A 15,451-nucleotide genomic window follows, 5' to 3' on the forward strand; every position below is an offset into this window, starting at 1 on the left:
CACAATTTTATTGTTTTGGTAGGATTATATTTCACTTGAATTGTTGCAAGTGTTGCATCCTGTTTAAGTATAAAATACATACTTGATTTTGATTATTATTATTATATTGATTATAAGTCATAATAAGAGCAGTTTGGGTATGTTAGGTTAAATCAAATACACTATTAATTTAACCTATTCTTTGTATTGTTATTATACCATGTTATGGCTACTAGAACATTTTAAATTACATTTGTGGTTCACATTATATTTCTATTGGGAAACGCTAGTAGAAGAGTTGTTTATTCCATACATTGAACACTGAACTTGTACAATATTAAGAAATGGTTTTACCTAAAGAGTCTGGGATCAAAAGATTCCAGTGCCATAAAGGAAAGTAACACACATTGGGAAACCAGTCACTATCACGTTGGCTACAAAGTTACAGAAACATTTAAAGAAAAATTAATAAATGTTTTTCATTTGTATTCTTTTTATTTTTTTAAAAGATTTTATTTATTTATTCATGAAAGACACAGAGAGAGAGGCAGAGACACAGGCAGAGGGAGAAGCAGGCTCTATGCAAGGAGCCCAGTACAAGACTTGATCCCAGGACTCCAGGATCATGCCTTGGGCAGAAGGCAGATGCTCAACCCCTGAGCCATCTAGGCATCCCAGACTTTTTTTTTTTTTAATTTTCCGATGAGGAGAATTAGAAATCTGTGGCTCTTAATATACTTTATTTATCTCCATAGGCAGTTTGACCTTCAGTTATTGACATTTGGTTATATCCATCACCAGCATAAATTAGATTTAGGCATTTGGGAACTAGATTTTATTCAAACCAGAATCAAGAGTGCTGCCCTCATTATGCCCTCTTTTCTACTTATTTATTCACACTAAAATTCCCTTAATTAATTTAAAGAGGGAATTTTAATCTACTTGCTGTGCTATTGCTCTTGCAAATGTATCCATTCAAAATTAATTAGAACTTAATTTCTAAGTACTGATATAATTGTCCTTGCTTATTGTTTGTTTTTTTTTATTTCTGTTGATGTCTATGATTAATACAGTTAGTAAAAAATATATTTCAAAGCAATAATATAATACGTTTAAATATATTGTATTTTATGGAAATTATCTTGAAGATAATTTGTTCTTAACAAACTGATCTGTGTTTGTTTTCTTACAATATATTGGATTTCCTTCTATATATGTCATATGTAGATTATAATAATTAGTTTTAGTGACATTCCTCAAGTTACAAATATTTGCATAAAATTATATTATTGGATTACAAAATATCATCAGAGCATGTAGCAGTTTTGAGTTGTTGATATTTTTCACTTCAAATATATAGAAGTTGGGAAATGTACTCTTTTATCATTTTCATGGTATCACTGCACTGAGCAAGTAGAAGAAACTATTGCAATTTTTTTGTCCTCCTGAGATTTCAAGTTACAATTTTAATGAAGAAAAATCCTTCCTTAAATTCTTTTTAACATAATTTTCTTATCTGCAAGCTATTATATCAGTAAAACTTGGCGTTAAAGTGTACATTTAGTGATCTACAAATCCCACATATAGTTTTGAAGCACAAAAGGGAAATAAAATAAAAACATTCTTCTGCTTCATTTCTAAATGAGTTAAAATTTAACAAATGCTGAATTTAAAAAACACTAATTGCTTTCAAGATGAAAGTGAAGTCTCTGATAGGGTTCCAATCAGAAAAAATACCTACTATGTGGCAAAATCAATAAAACCACCTTGCCCTTTTTTGCTGTGACTTGGTATACATTTTGTAGGTATAACATTTTACTTTTTAAATACTGCTCTCCCTCATGTTGCTTCTCTACCTAACTCTTGGCCATCTCTCTTATTCTCTGAGCATTTCTCATGTAACAACTTTTTCATGTAGTCTCTACTTTATCTGTACATGATGTGCTGTTTATCAACCCATAAAAATGATGAGGAGCATCAATTTTTATTAAACCAGTTAGTTTAGGGGCACCTGGTGGCTCAGTGGTTGAACATCTGCCTTTTGCTCAGGTCATGATCCCAGGGTCCTGGAATCGAGTCCTACATTGGGCTTCCTGCTTCAGAGGGACATCTTGCTTCTCCCTCTACCTGTGTCTCTGCCTCTCTCTCTGTGTCTCTCATGAAAAAATAAATAATTTTTTTAGAAAAAAAAACAAACTGTTATATGTATATGTATTCAACACTCTCATTCAAATATGTAACAGATATCTATTAAGAATGCTAGGCTGTAAGAGCTTAAGTGACTTGGACCAAATCTAGCATTAGATATTCACAGAGCAAGACTAGAATTTAAATTAAGTCTCTTGACTCCTTTCAATTCCATGATGTTTCATCCAGTTTCATGTAACAAGAGGTAATGTAAAACTTACTTATCTAATCATTAAATGGTTAAAACTATTAGAACCCATCCACTTTCTCACCATGATGCTTTTGGAAAGTGCTAGGAAAATTTGGTAAAAGATTGCAGAGCTCATTGGATGACAAAAATCTTATAAAATCTTATTCACATGTGAGCTTTTTTTCTTCTTCTTTTTTTTTTTTGAGCTTTTTTTTCTAAAGTAAGGTTAAATCCCATACTGTTTTGATCATGATAGCTTTGTAATATAACTTGAATTCTGGAATTGTGATGACTCCAGCTATATTCTTCTTTTCTTTTTAAAAAATATTTTATTTATTTATTCATGAGAGACAGAGAGAGAAGCAGAGACACAGGCAGAGGGAGAAGCAGGCTCCATGCAGGGAGCCTGGTGTGGGACTTGATCCTGGGACTCCAGGATCACGTACTGAGCAAAAGACAGATGTTCAACCACTGAGCCACCCAGGCATCCCTATGTTTTTCTTTTTTAAGGTTGCTTTGGCTATTTGGGGTCTTTTGTGGTTCCATACAAATTTTAGGATCATTTCTTCTAGCTCTATGAAAAATTCTATTGGTATTTTGATAGGGATGGCATTAAATCTGTAGATTACTTTGGGTAATATAGACATTTTAACAATATTTGTTCTTCCAATCCATGAACATAGAATTTTTTTTTTCCATTTCTTTGTATCACCTTCAACTTCTTTTGGCAGTGTTTTATAGTTTTAAGCATATAGGTCTTTCACTTCTTTAGTTAGGTTTATTCTTAGGTATCTCATGGTTTCTGGTGAAATTGTGAATGGGATTGATTCCTCAATTTCTTTTCCTGCTGCTTTACTATTGGTGTATAGAAATGCAACAGATTTCTGTGCATTGATTTTGTATTCTGTGACTTTACTGAATTTATTAGTTCTAGAAATCTCTAGGTGTAATCTCTCAGATTATTTTTTTATTTTTTATTTCTTTTTTGTTGTCTGATTGCTGTGCCTAGGACTCCCAGTATTAAACTATAGCAATCAAAATGGTATGGTGCCAGAATAAAAATAGACCCATAGATCAATGGAACAGAATAGAAATTCCAGAAATGAAAAAACCACAATTATATGATCAATTAATCTTCGACAAAGCAGGGAAGAATATCCAATGGGAAAAAAGTCTCTTCAACAAATGGTATTGGGAAAACTAGACAGCTACGTGCAAAAGAGTGAAACTGGACCACTTTCTTAAAACAAATTCAAAAATAAATTCAAAGTGGGTTATAAACCTAAATGTGAGACTTAAAACCATAAAAATTCTAGAGCAGAACACAGGCATCTTTGACATTGGCTATAACGACTTTCTTCTAGATTTGTCTCTTGAGGCAGGAAAACAAAAGCAAAAAAAAAAAAAACAACTATTGAGACTACATCAAAATAAAAAACTTCTGCATGGCAAAGGAAACAATCAATAAAACTAAAATACAGCCTGTGGAATGGAAGAAGATATTTACATACAACATATCTAATAAAGAGGTATATCCAAACTTTATAAAGAACTTATAAAAAAACTCAGCACCCAAATAACAAATAATCCAATTAAAAATGGACAGAAGAATTATAGACATTTTTTCCAAGAATCCATGTGGCCAACGTACACATGAAAAGATTCTCAACATCACTTATCATCAGGGAAAGGCAAATCAAAACTACAATGAGATATCACCTGTCAGAATAGCTAACATCAACAAAAGAAGAAACAATAGAGGCTGGTGAGGATGTGAAGAAAGGGAAACCCTCTTGCACTCTCAGTGGGAATGCAAACTGGTGCAGCCGCTCTGGAGAACAGTATGGAGCTTCTCCAAAAATTAAAAAACAGAGCTACCCTACAACCCAGCAATTGTACCACTAGGTATTTACCTAAAGAACACAAAAATACTAATTAAAAGGATACATGCACCTGGATGTTTATAGCAGCCTTATCTACAATAGCCAAATTATGGAAGCACCCCAAGTGTCCATCAATAGATGAATGGATAAAAAATATGTGATAGATAGGTGGAAAGATAGATACCGATATATAGAATGTATATGGAATATTACTCAGCCATCAAAATGAATGAAATCTTGAGATTTCCAATGATGTAGATGGAGCTAGAGAACATTATACTAAGTGAAAGTCAGAGAAAGATGAATACCATAAGATTTCACTCATATGTGGAATTTAAGAACAAAACAAGTGAGCAAAAGGAAAAAAGAGAGAAAAAGGCAAATGAAGAAATAGATTCTTAACTATAGAGAACAAACTGATAGTTACCAGGGGAGAGATAGGGTGATGGGTTAAACAGATTATGGGGATTCAGGAAGGCAGTTGTGAGGACACCAGATGTTGTATGGAAGTGTTGAGAATCACTATATTCTATACTTGAAACTAATATTACATCACACGTTACCTAATTTAAATAAAAACTTAAAAAAATAAAGTGTAACTCCCGAACCAACCGTTATTTAAAAAGACAAATTTTTACCAAAATTCTATAGGCTTAATTTCTTTTTTTCCTTCCCACCAAGCATATTCAGTTGTTTTCCAGAGCCATCTCCTAATGACTCAAGAAACTGCCAAAATTTTAGGAATTTTGTGAACCACTAATATATCAGTAGCTTGAAATCAACTATGGTGGGAATATTTTTACTATGGAAATTGGTAAGTGATATAAGTCACATATTTTTTTCTATAGTGAACTTGTTGTTATACAGTTAACAGCATATTACTACTAATATCCCTTCAATTTGTCATATATGAAGGGAACATGAGTAGAATGAAGTGGCATCAGAAGAGCCTATATATATTAGCATAATGCAACGACTTTTAGTTTTTATCCCTCAAGGTCTCCAATCTTCTCATTACCAGTGCCTAATTCTTTGACATTTCAAGTAATTTAGAATCATTGGGACACCTGGGTGGCTCAGCAGTTGAGCGCCTTCCTTCGGCCCAGGCCGTGATCCTGGAATCCTAGGATCGAGTCCCACATCAGGCTCCCTGCATGGAGCCTGCTTCTCCCTCTGCCTGCTGCCTCTGTCTCTCCATGTCTCTCATGAATAAATAAATAAATTCTTAAAAAAAAATAGAATCATTGAGGCCTCATGGAAAACAAAAACAAAAACAAAAAACACACAAACTCTTCTATATATTATGTGCCATTTATAGGAAAAAAAATAGAAGCTTATCTTTTTTCAATGGAGTTCAAGGAAGGCTGTAAATAACATGTTTCTAAAAGTGATTTCAACTTCAATTTTTCAGAATCAGAGCACATGTACACCAGCCATTTAAATTAGTCATCGCCCTATTTTAAAAGACATAAGAAATAAGCTTGCTAAATTCTCAAAAATATTTTTAAGTAATGTCAGATCTCTCTAAAATTATTGATATAATGAATCTACTCAAACTATTCTTGGGGCATGTTAAAGCGACTGGAAAAATAACAACAATATTTTTTGTGATGTCTTCTAGGTGACAGCCCTAGTTCTAGGCACAAATGATGTAACAGTGACCCAGACCGACTTTTGCTGCCATGAATCGTTCATTCTTGTGATAGCAGAGAGACAATAAAATGCAAGCAGACTAATAGAATAACTTCAGAGAGTAATAAATTGTATGAAGGAAAAAAGACTGAAGGAGGGAATGAGCACACCGAGCACAGTTCATCTTCCACAGAAATCTCATTTATTCTGATGATTTAGCCCACAGATTTATAATGACTTCTCAGCCAGTGCATATTTTACACAATATTGAATGCATGCTGAGATATTGTCGTGTTGATATTTTATGCAAAACTTAGTGGAAACAAAAGAAAAATTCACTTTAGGTGGATTTTATAAACATATTTTATATTCAAATTAATTGTTATGTGATACAGAATACCTGACTCAGTAAATTTGACTTTATTTGTATCCTATTAACTGCTATGAGCTGGGTACTGGTACAGGAAACATGGACACATTTAAATCATTAAAAGAGAATGTAGTCCTTTCTCTTCAAGGATCTTCTAGCACTCTAGTATGAACAGATAAGAGAACATTTCAGTTTAAATTAGTGATTTCTTTTTTTTAAAGATTTTATTTATTTATTCATGAGAGACACAGAGACAGAGAGAGAGGCAGAGAGAGACACAGGCAGAGGGAGAAGCAGGCTCCATTCAGGGAGCCTGACGTGAGACTGAATCCCAGGTCTCTAGGATCAGGCCCTGGGCTGAAGCCAGCGCTAAGCTGCTGAGCCACCTGGGCTGCCCTAAATTAGTGATTTCTATGGAAAATTTAAGCATGTGGCTCTTGGGGGCATTGGGTAACTTAAATATTTCCGGGTGGATGAAGGAAATGTTCAATAGAACTTTTCCCAGGAAAATATATTCAAGTTAAGTTTTGAGCTACAAACAGGAGATAGCAAATCCAAGAGAGTGGAGAGGGGGACAATGTCAGGATAAGGAAAGCTGCGAAGAGATTTGAATGACCAACATTCAAACATATTGAGTAAATATGTTAAACATGTTGGCGAATGCAAAACAGTGCAGAGTTAAATACGGGACTCTAGATTAACTGGGGGCCAAATCATGATGAGCTATAGATGTCATAATTCTGTGCTAAATTCATGGAATAAGGAGAGAAATGACATGGACAGAATGGTTTTGAGAATTGTATTTAAGGCCAAGGCTTTTTGTTACGGCAATCAATTAGGAAACTATTTCATTAGTCAAGATGAAAAATAAGGCTCTGCCCTAAATCTTAGGAAGTGATGTATAATCCTAGACATATTGATGTGGTAAAGTTGATGAGATCTATGAATTTCTCTTTGTACCAAAGTGAGTTGGAAAAGTAACAACTAGGTTATTCTAGGTTATCTGGAGTGATAAAAATGTGAATGGTGGTTCCATTATCAAAATTAGAGAATTCAAGATGAGAATACTCTATCTAGTTCTCTGTCCAGTTTTTAGAGATTTTTGTAATTTGGCGTCTGGCATGTACTTGTCTTGCACATTTTATCTCCTATTGTCTCCAGACATATTCTCCTCATCTCCTCAGGACTTTTAGTAGCCCTTGCCAGGCCACGTTATTAATCATTCAAAGAGTATTATTGGGCTTCTCTTGTATTTCAGCCACAATTCGAGATGCTGGGAATTCATCAATGAAGAAAACAACCTCCTTTAGGAAGCACACATTCACTTTGGTTGTGATATAATAAACTACATAAATAAGTAGAATACAGAATGATTGCTTAGATACACACGCCAAGACAAGAAAATCAGGGAAGGAGCATGGGAACTGTGGGTATATGGGAGAGAATAATTTTAGATAAGGTAACTACAGCCTCAGTGAAAGGGTGACATTAAAAACCAACAACAGCAGGAAAGTAAAGAGGTGATGTTGAAAGCTATGGTATGCCCAGGGAAGAGTATGACATGAAATGGGGAATATTTGACGGTTTTCTTCTACTGAAATCTAACACCTTAGCCTGCCACAGTTTCACAGATTCTGATAGATGACACAAGAATCTTGGGTCAGGAACAAAGGACGGTCTACTACATACAGCAGTTGCAGTCATCACAGTTTCCACATTTTTATGCACCAGTTTCCAGGGGCCTGATTCCCATTCAGAGAAAGAGGCTAACTGGCACCTGCACAGGCAGACAAGTTCATTGTAAATAAAGAGCTTGGGAAACTCCATTTTTTTTATTTTTAATAATTGGCTTTAAGCACGCTTATCCTGGTAGCCAGAGGTAAACTTTATTTTATTACATTGGACAATCAAGCAAATCTACCCTTTGCTGCAAAGACAGTATCTCTAGCTTCCAAAGCTACATGTTATACAAAAATATTTTTAAAAAATAATTTAGGATAAAAGTATAGATAGTGCCGTGCTCGGCTCATGAAATGCGCAGAATTATGAGCGACACATGGAGTACCGCTCCTCAACTACATCAGCTTCTTGTTTATATCTCATCTTGATCTCCGGCCACGTTTTCCACGAGCACATCATTCTGTCTGCCACTCTGTAACAGAGACTGAGACCAAATCCATCCAATTTGTCTCATTTAATTAAGGCTACTATGAACAGGGCATCAAGCGTCACGATGAGAGCAACCTGCAGTGTTATTCTCAATCATGCCCCCAAAGGGACCTTAACACAATCAGTTCTACAAATCTCACAAATCATCAGAGTTTATCTTAGCAAGCCAGGTGGTTTTCCACTTAATTTTCTGTTAACCTCTTCACTCGGCCTGAGACACTAACCCAGGTACAGGAGGATGTACTAGGAAGTACACAGACTGTGTCTTGGTTCTCTCAGGAGTAGTAAGAGGCAAAACTCCATGCTATTTGACCTTCCTCACCATGAGCAATTACATCAAGTTGGTAAGTGTCACAAATATAAGATGCAGAGGTAGCCCCTCTTCCAGAAATATAGGATCCTTCTCTTTGTGCCTCATCTATGAGAGTGAATGTTTTGCCATTAAGATCAAAAAGGCAAGGGTAGCAATGTGGGCAGCCCAGGCTCAAAGAGCAGCTTGATTCCAGTTGGTTCTATCAGAGGGTGGGTCTTTATCACAGACACTACATAACTTATCCAGATGGTTCAATCGGCAGCTGTGATCTGTTTCCAAAGTTTGTGGCCCTAAATAGAGATGCATTTAATCTGCCCTTCTGTAGGATTTCAAGGGCCAGACCAAAACATCTAGGCTATTGGCAATAGTTCAAGCATCAGTAAAAATATAACAAGTTTCATCAAGAAAATAATTTATCACAGCGATGAGAACAGCCTTGATTTCCACATGCCGAGCCGTGCAGCCATATCCAGTTTCACTTCTGAATAACTAGTGCTAAGGTCGAACATCAGTAGGAACGCACTAGACACATCGGGTTTTGGCCTAACTCAACTATTGGTGAACCATACCCCAGGCATTTAAGAGAACTTAAATGTGAATCACGGTCCCTGTTGAGCTGGGGGCTTTGCTTCAGCTCCACTTTTTCATAGGATAGGGAGTAAAGTTCCCCTAAAGGCATTTCTTCTACTTTCTCACATAAAGTTAAGGTGCTGCTGGGCTAGACCTATTGAGTTCTGGGAATATATCATTTCTGATTTCTGCTGACAGTTGAGGCTTCTTGGACTTTCCCCATGGTTTTAGTTGTTTCCAGTTGAGCTATCCCAAAGCGGGACTATCAGATTTTAGAGTTGTCAGGAGTTGAGCTAAGCTCAGAGAGGCAGTGGAGCTGTCAGATATCTGAGTGGCAATAAAAGTAATGATGAGCCAAAAATTAAAAAAGAAAAAAAAAAGCTAACCTTTTAATGACTTAGTGGGATGATAGACTCTTGCTAAAACCAGAGAAGATGCTGACTCCTCTTGTTCCACTTTACTCCATGGAATGGCACACTGTACACTGGTTGGGGGTCAAGCAGATCCACATAGACATGGGGGTCATCTCACTGTTGGGGGACCCTCAAATTCCTCTCTCTTCCATCCCCCCATAAGAGGCCTGTGCAGAGACAACTGAAGAAGACTTCTGCATAAGGCCTCAGATAAAGAAATCTAAGAATGTGGGAATGAAGTATGCAATGAATCTGGCCAGCCAGAAGGTTCTGCGTCCTCCAAGGGACTGTATCACATTGGCTGTGGACAACGCCTGTAAAGGGAGGGCAGCTTTCCCCCACAAAGCTGGCCTTGGTAATTGCCTATGGTCAGATAGAAAAGACAAGAAAGAAAAGAAAAGAAAAAAGAAAAGAAAAGAAAAGAAAAAAGAAAGGAAAAGAAAAGAAAATAAAAGAGAAAAGAAAAGGAAAGAAAAGAAAAGAAAAAAAGAAAGGAAAGAAAAGAAAAGAAAAAAAGAAAGAAAAGAAAAGAAAAGAAAGAAAAGAAAAGAAAAGAAAAAAGAAAAGAAAGAAAAGAAAAGAAAAGAAAAAAAGAAAAGAAAAGAAAAGGAAAGGAAAAAAAAGAAAAGAAAGAAAAGAAAAGAAAAGGAGGATATTTAATGAGGGACTGAACTCCTCAAGTGTTACTAAGCCTCCTTGACTTAAAAGTTTAGTTTTGACAAATGCGTATTAACAAACAAATAGTTGCTTTATAAAATGGAGTGTATCTGGTAACCATAGAGAAGCAATAAATTTCAAACGGTAGCAATTGAATAAAGAGGCCTTCACTGGCAAAATCATTAGTAACAGAGACTTTAACTCAAAAGTGTTTTTAGGGTTGGAAGACCCCAAAAGTACCAGCACTTTTCTATATGTGGCTCTTTCTAAATGGGCTAATATCCTATGACAATTAAGAACACTCCTAATACAGGGGCGCCTGAGTGAGTGACCCAATCGGTTTAGCACCTGACTCTTGATTTCCGTTCAGGTCATGATCTCAAGGTCTTGAGATCCAGCCCTGGGGTCAGGCTCTGCACTCAGTAGGGAGTCTGCTGAAAGATTGTCTCCCACTGGCCTCCTCCCCCCTACCCCCCTCAAATAAATGAATATTTCTTTAAAAATGAAGAGCATTCATAATACAGACATGTAAAGCATCAGCACCGATACACTTTCAGAAACGGAAAGTCACAACAGTGATACAGGGAATAAACCCCAGTTTGTCATCTCCACTGTGAGTTTTGCTGGAACTTCCTTTGCTTTACTCAGGTACACTCACTTGTGGTGCAGGTAGGAAGGTGACTAGGAAATCTATAATCTTACAGATTCCTTAAATTTAGATTTCCTTCTTCCCCAGGAAACCCCAAAGTATTCACATGAGTGTCTGTGGACTTTCGTTCCCTTGGAACAGGAATATTTTGGTCTCACGTAGTTTTCTTTCTCTTTTCATTGTCTTTCTCTCTTTCTTTCTTTCTTTCTTTCTTTCTTTCTTTCTTTCTTTCTTTCTTTCTTTCTTTCTCTTTCTTTTCTTTCTTTCTTTCTTTCTTTCTTTCTTTCTTCTCTTTTTCTTTTTTTTTTTTGATGGAATTTGGAACCATAGAGATCTTGTTCACCTGGTGATCACTAGGCTTTTATTGTTTGTATTTATTAATTTTATTTATTTATTTATTTATTTATTTATTTATTTATTTATTTATTTATTTATAAGATTTTATTTATTTATTCATGAGAAACACAGAAAGAGAGGGAGGCAGAGACACAGGCAGAGGGAGCCCGACATGGTCTCCAGGATCCTAGGTCTCCAGGATCACATCCTGGGCTGAAGGCGGCGCTAAACCGCTAAGCCACCCGGATGCCTTGTATTTATTAATTTTAACTTAAATGTGCACATGAAGTCTTCTGAATCAGAGACCAATTATCCTTATTCACACACACACACACACACAAAAAAAAAAAAAAAAAAAACAAAACAATACTGACCAGGTTTCCCCATATGTTTTCTTCCCCCTGGAGCAGCATGATGAAATAGAGGTTAAATGTTCTATACATATAAAATCTGTATTATAGGTGAGGAACATAAAACAATGTTTTTCTCTATTTACAGAAAAGAGAGAGATAGCCATCCTCCTTTCCTTCGGAAAAGAAAGGGGATGAGTAGCTATTTTTCCTTTGAAACAGGATAAAGAAAAATATCCTGAGTTCCTACCTTAACTTTTTGGATTGTAAATACATTTTTCCAAGAGTTGGGTAAAGGAAGGATATGGGAAAATACGGAAATGTTTGCTTCTTTTAATAGGTACGTGAGGATTAGGAAAAAATCTCTATCAAGTGGGAAGGTCTGGGTTTCTTTGATCAGAAGAGAGGACTCTTAGATTTGTTAAGAAGATTGTATTAGGTTTTGTTTAAAAGATGGTTGATAAGGGGTTTGTAAAATGATTATATGGTTAAGTGTATTTAGACATGTTCTTGGTGGAAGACTTAGAAAATTGATGGAAGTACCATGGGATGCATATCATCAGATATGTGAGTGGAGATAAGAACCATTAAAACCGAAGATGGAGTTAAAATTTAATTGAACGACACTGGTCTAAGTTGTTCTAGGTGAGAGTCTTCCGCTGGGGAGGAATTTGGTAGTTCTCCAAAAAGCAACTCAGGATCATGGGAAGATGAACTTAGGATATAAATCACACAATATCTGTCAATTGCTTATTTCTTGGGTGCTAGACATACTGCTTCTCCTACTTGACTTGAAAGAAACTAAATACCAATGAGTCCACCAAGTTTAGGCATCATGACTAAAGAAACCTCCTGAAGGGGAATGTGAAACCTTTCCTGGGGGTTTTCTTTGAAACTGTGAACCTAGGCCTTTACTATATTTCAGGCCCTATATTTCAGGGTTGGAGTGCCTGAAGGAGTAGATAAAACATCAACTAGTATTTTTTGTGCATGCTGGTGATTGTTTTTCCGTGCCATTTCGGGTACATTGCCTCCCCAAACAAGTGGCAAGCTTCTCTTCTGAGCATGTCCTCACTCTCTTATGTTTCTCAATATCTGGAATCCTAATAAGTCATACAAAAGTGCTTTTGGCCTCAGCATATCTGTCTTTACTTGATCTGAGATAAAATCAACAACATATCAAAGAAAAACGAAACAGACTGAGAAATAATAATTTATATCACTTGGTTTCATTCAGTGAAATCCTGCTCACAAGACTGGAATCTGGGACATTTCTAGTATCCACTCTATTGTCTAGCCCTCTTAGGATAGGAACATCGAACTGGAATGAGTGAGATTCCAGTGCTTATAGGACTTTATTCTTTTTTTTTATTTTTTATTATTATTATTTTTTTTTAACAAGTCTCATATGCCTGTTAGAAACAAAAGAAAAGGCCAGGAAAGGAGAGGACAAGAGAGGGGAAAAAAAAAAAAAAGAACAGAAAAGCTATGATCCAGTCATATAGCACCAGGCTTATGGAAAGAATATATGGTTATTTCGAATCTATTGCTCTTAGAATTTTTCAGGAGTCAATGTGAACAATTTATTAGATTTACATGCTACTTTTATTTTATTTTATTTTTTACATGCTACTTTTAAAGCCAAATTTTCCATAAGCTGCAATACTAGTATATTCGCCAGTGGTAGGATATTTAGAAATATTAATCCATATATAGCATTGTTACTCTAGTCTTTCTTTAGAGGTCTCTGGTGTAAGTCTTCCCACTTTGCATCGTAACAATTTGTAAGTAAAATCTTGTATCTCATTGATTTTTAAATGTCATTGACTCTAAGAAAAATGCACCATTAGTTTAATAATACTTTGGGGGGTAAGGAAAGAGCACTACGTTAAACATTAAGATATAGCCTTTTTTTATTAACCCACCATACATCACTGATTAGAAAATTAATTTTAAGCACGCAAATATAATTTGTCAAACATGAATTCAATGACTTTACCAAATTCAGGTCATACTAAAGTATATAAATTTGGACAGATTTCTGTTATTGTTCTTCTTTCCTTCTTTCCACATTATTAGAAGTTGGTTTGTAAACTTATAAGCTCTTTTTTTTCCCTTAATCTGTATACCTCATCCACACAAAATGCACCATTTTATTTTGTGTAATAACCTTTTTTTATTTTATTTTTATTTTTTTGTGTGTGTATGACCTTTGAATGGCAACTGAAATCATGTCTGTATGACAAATATAGCATGCATATAGTTCCATATATATATATATATATATCTGCTTTTAATTTAAAATATTTCTGGTACTTCCAAGTTGATGCACATAGACCTAATTTACTCTGCCTTAATGTTATCTGGTTACACTATATTTTATTTATCTTTTTCCTACGTAGTGAATATTTATGTAGTTTTCTGAGTTTTGCCATTATGAACAGCATGCTCACGGTTATGTTTCCTTATGTAATGTACCGCTGAGGGATCTTTCATGGACTGAGTCACTGGCATCCACACTTCTGGTTTTCAGAGACCTTCAAGCTGCCCACGGGCAATGGATACTCCCCTGTACCCACCCACCTGCTGTAAACAAGAATTTGCCACAAAGTTTGCCTAACACTTAATATTGTCCATTCTTCTTGCTAAATGGGACAAATTTCCCCAGTACAGGGAAATCGAATTATCACACTGGACACTGAATTTCACCAAATAAATTTTGGAAGCGGGTGCACAAATATTTAGTCCATGGCATCTGTTAAGCAGAAGATTGTCCTTCTATTTTATGTTGATACTTGCAGCTAAATATACTTGTGGTTTTACATAGGAATACTTAGTCTGTTATAAAGCTGAAAATACTCGTTTTTAGTCTGTCTTTGGCTTTTAACTTCTTTTACAGTGTATTTTGACATACACTGTGAAGAACATTTTAACTTTGAGGTAGTGAAATACATGCCCTCTTTTTCTTTCTTATATTCTTGTATTTTCCTTATATTCTTTTTATTTCCTTAAACATATTTTCCTATAAGTTGTTTTTTTAATACTCTTTGATATTTTCTTTAATGATTTTAAAGCTTGTTTTAGCCTTATATTTTAGAACCATCTGAGATTTTTTTTTGAGCGTGTGTTTTAATATTGAAATTTCATTTCCACAGGACTTTTTATGGATGAGTCTATCCTTTGTGTGTCCCTTTTTAAATTGCCACATCTGGAAAAAGCCAAATGAACCTATTTCAGGATTTTGATCTATATGTCTTTTTCTCTGCCAAATCACACTGTTTAAATTGCTTATATTTCAATATGTCTTGATACTTGGTACGATGATTCCCCGCCCTTATTTCTCTTTTTCACCTTCTATTATTGCACATTAAACTTCTACATGAATTTTATAATCAATATGTTTGCTTCCATGAATATCTCTTTGAAATTTTGATTGGCCTTACACTGAATTTATATATCAATTTAGAGAGATCTGAAGTATTTCTAATATAATGAATGTGATATGCCTCCCCAAACTTGCAGCTCTTCTAAAAATCTTATCAAGAAAGTTGTACAGTTGAAGTCATAACAGTCATATGTATTTGTTTTTATTGCCAGGTTTTAATATTTTTATTTCACTTACAGACACATTCCTTCACTTATTAAACAAATATTATTGCTTGTCTGACTCATGTCAGGCACTCTTTTAGGTATTGGAGATAGAACTGTAAGAAACAAAAAGAAAATGGCCCTTCAACTCACAGAACGCATTCT

The sequence above is a fragment of the Nyctereutes procyonoides genome, unplaced genomic scaffold, assembly GCF_905146905.1.
Source record: "Nyctereutes procyonoides isolate TBG_1078 unplaced genomic scaffold, NYPRO_anot_genome, whole genome shotgun sequence".
Taxonomy (NCBI): domain Eukaryota; kingdom Metazoa; phylum Chordata; class Mammalia; order Carnivora; family Canidae; genus Nyctereutes; species Nyctereutes procyonoides.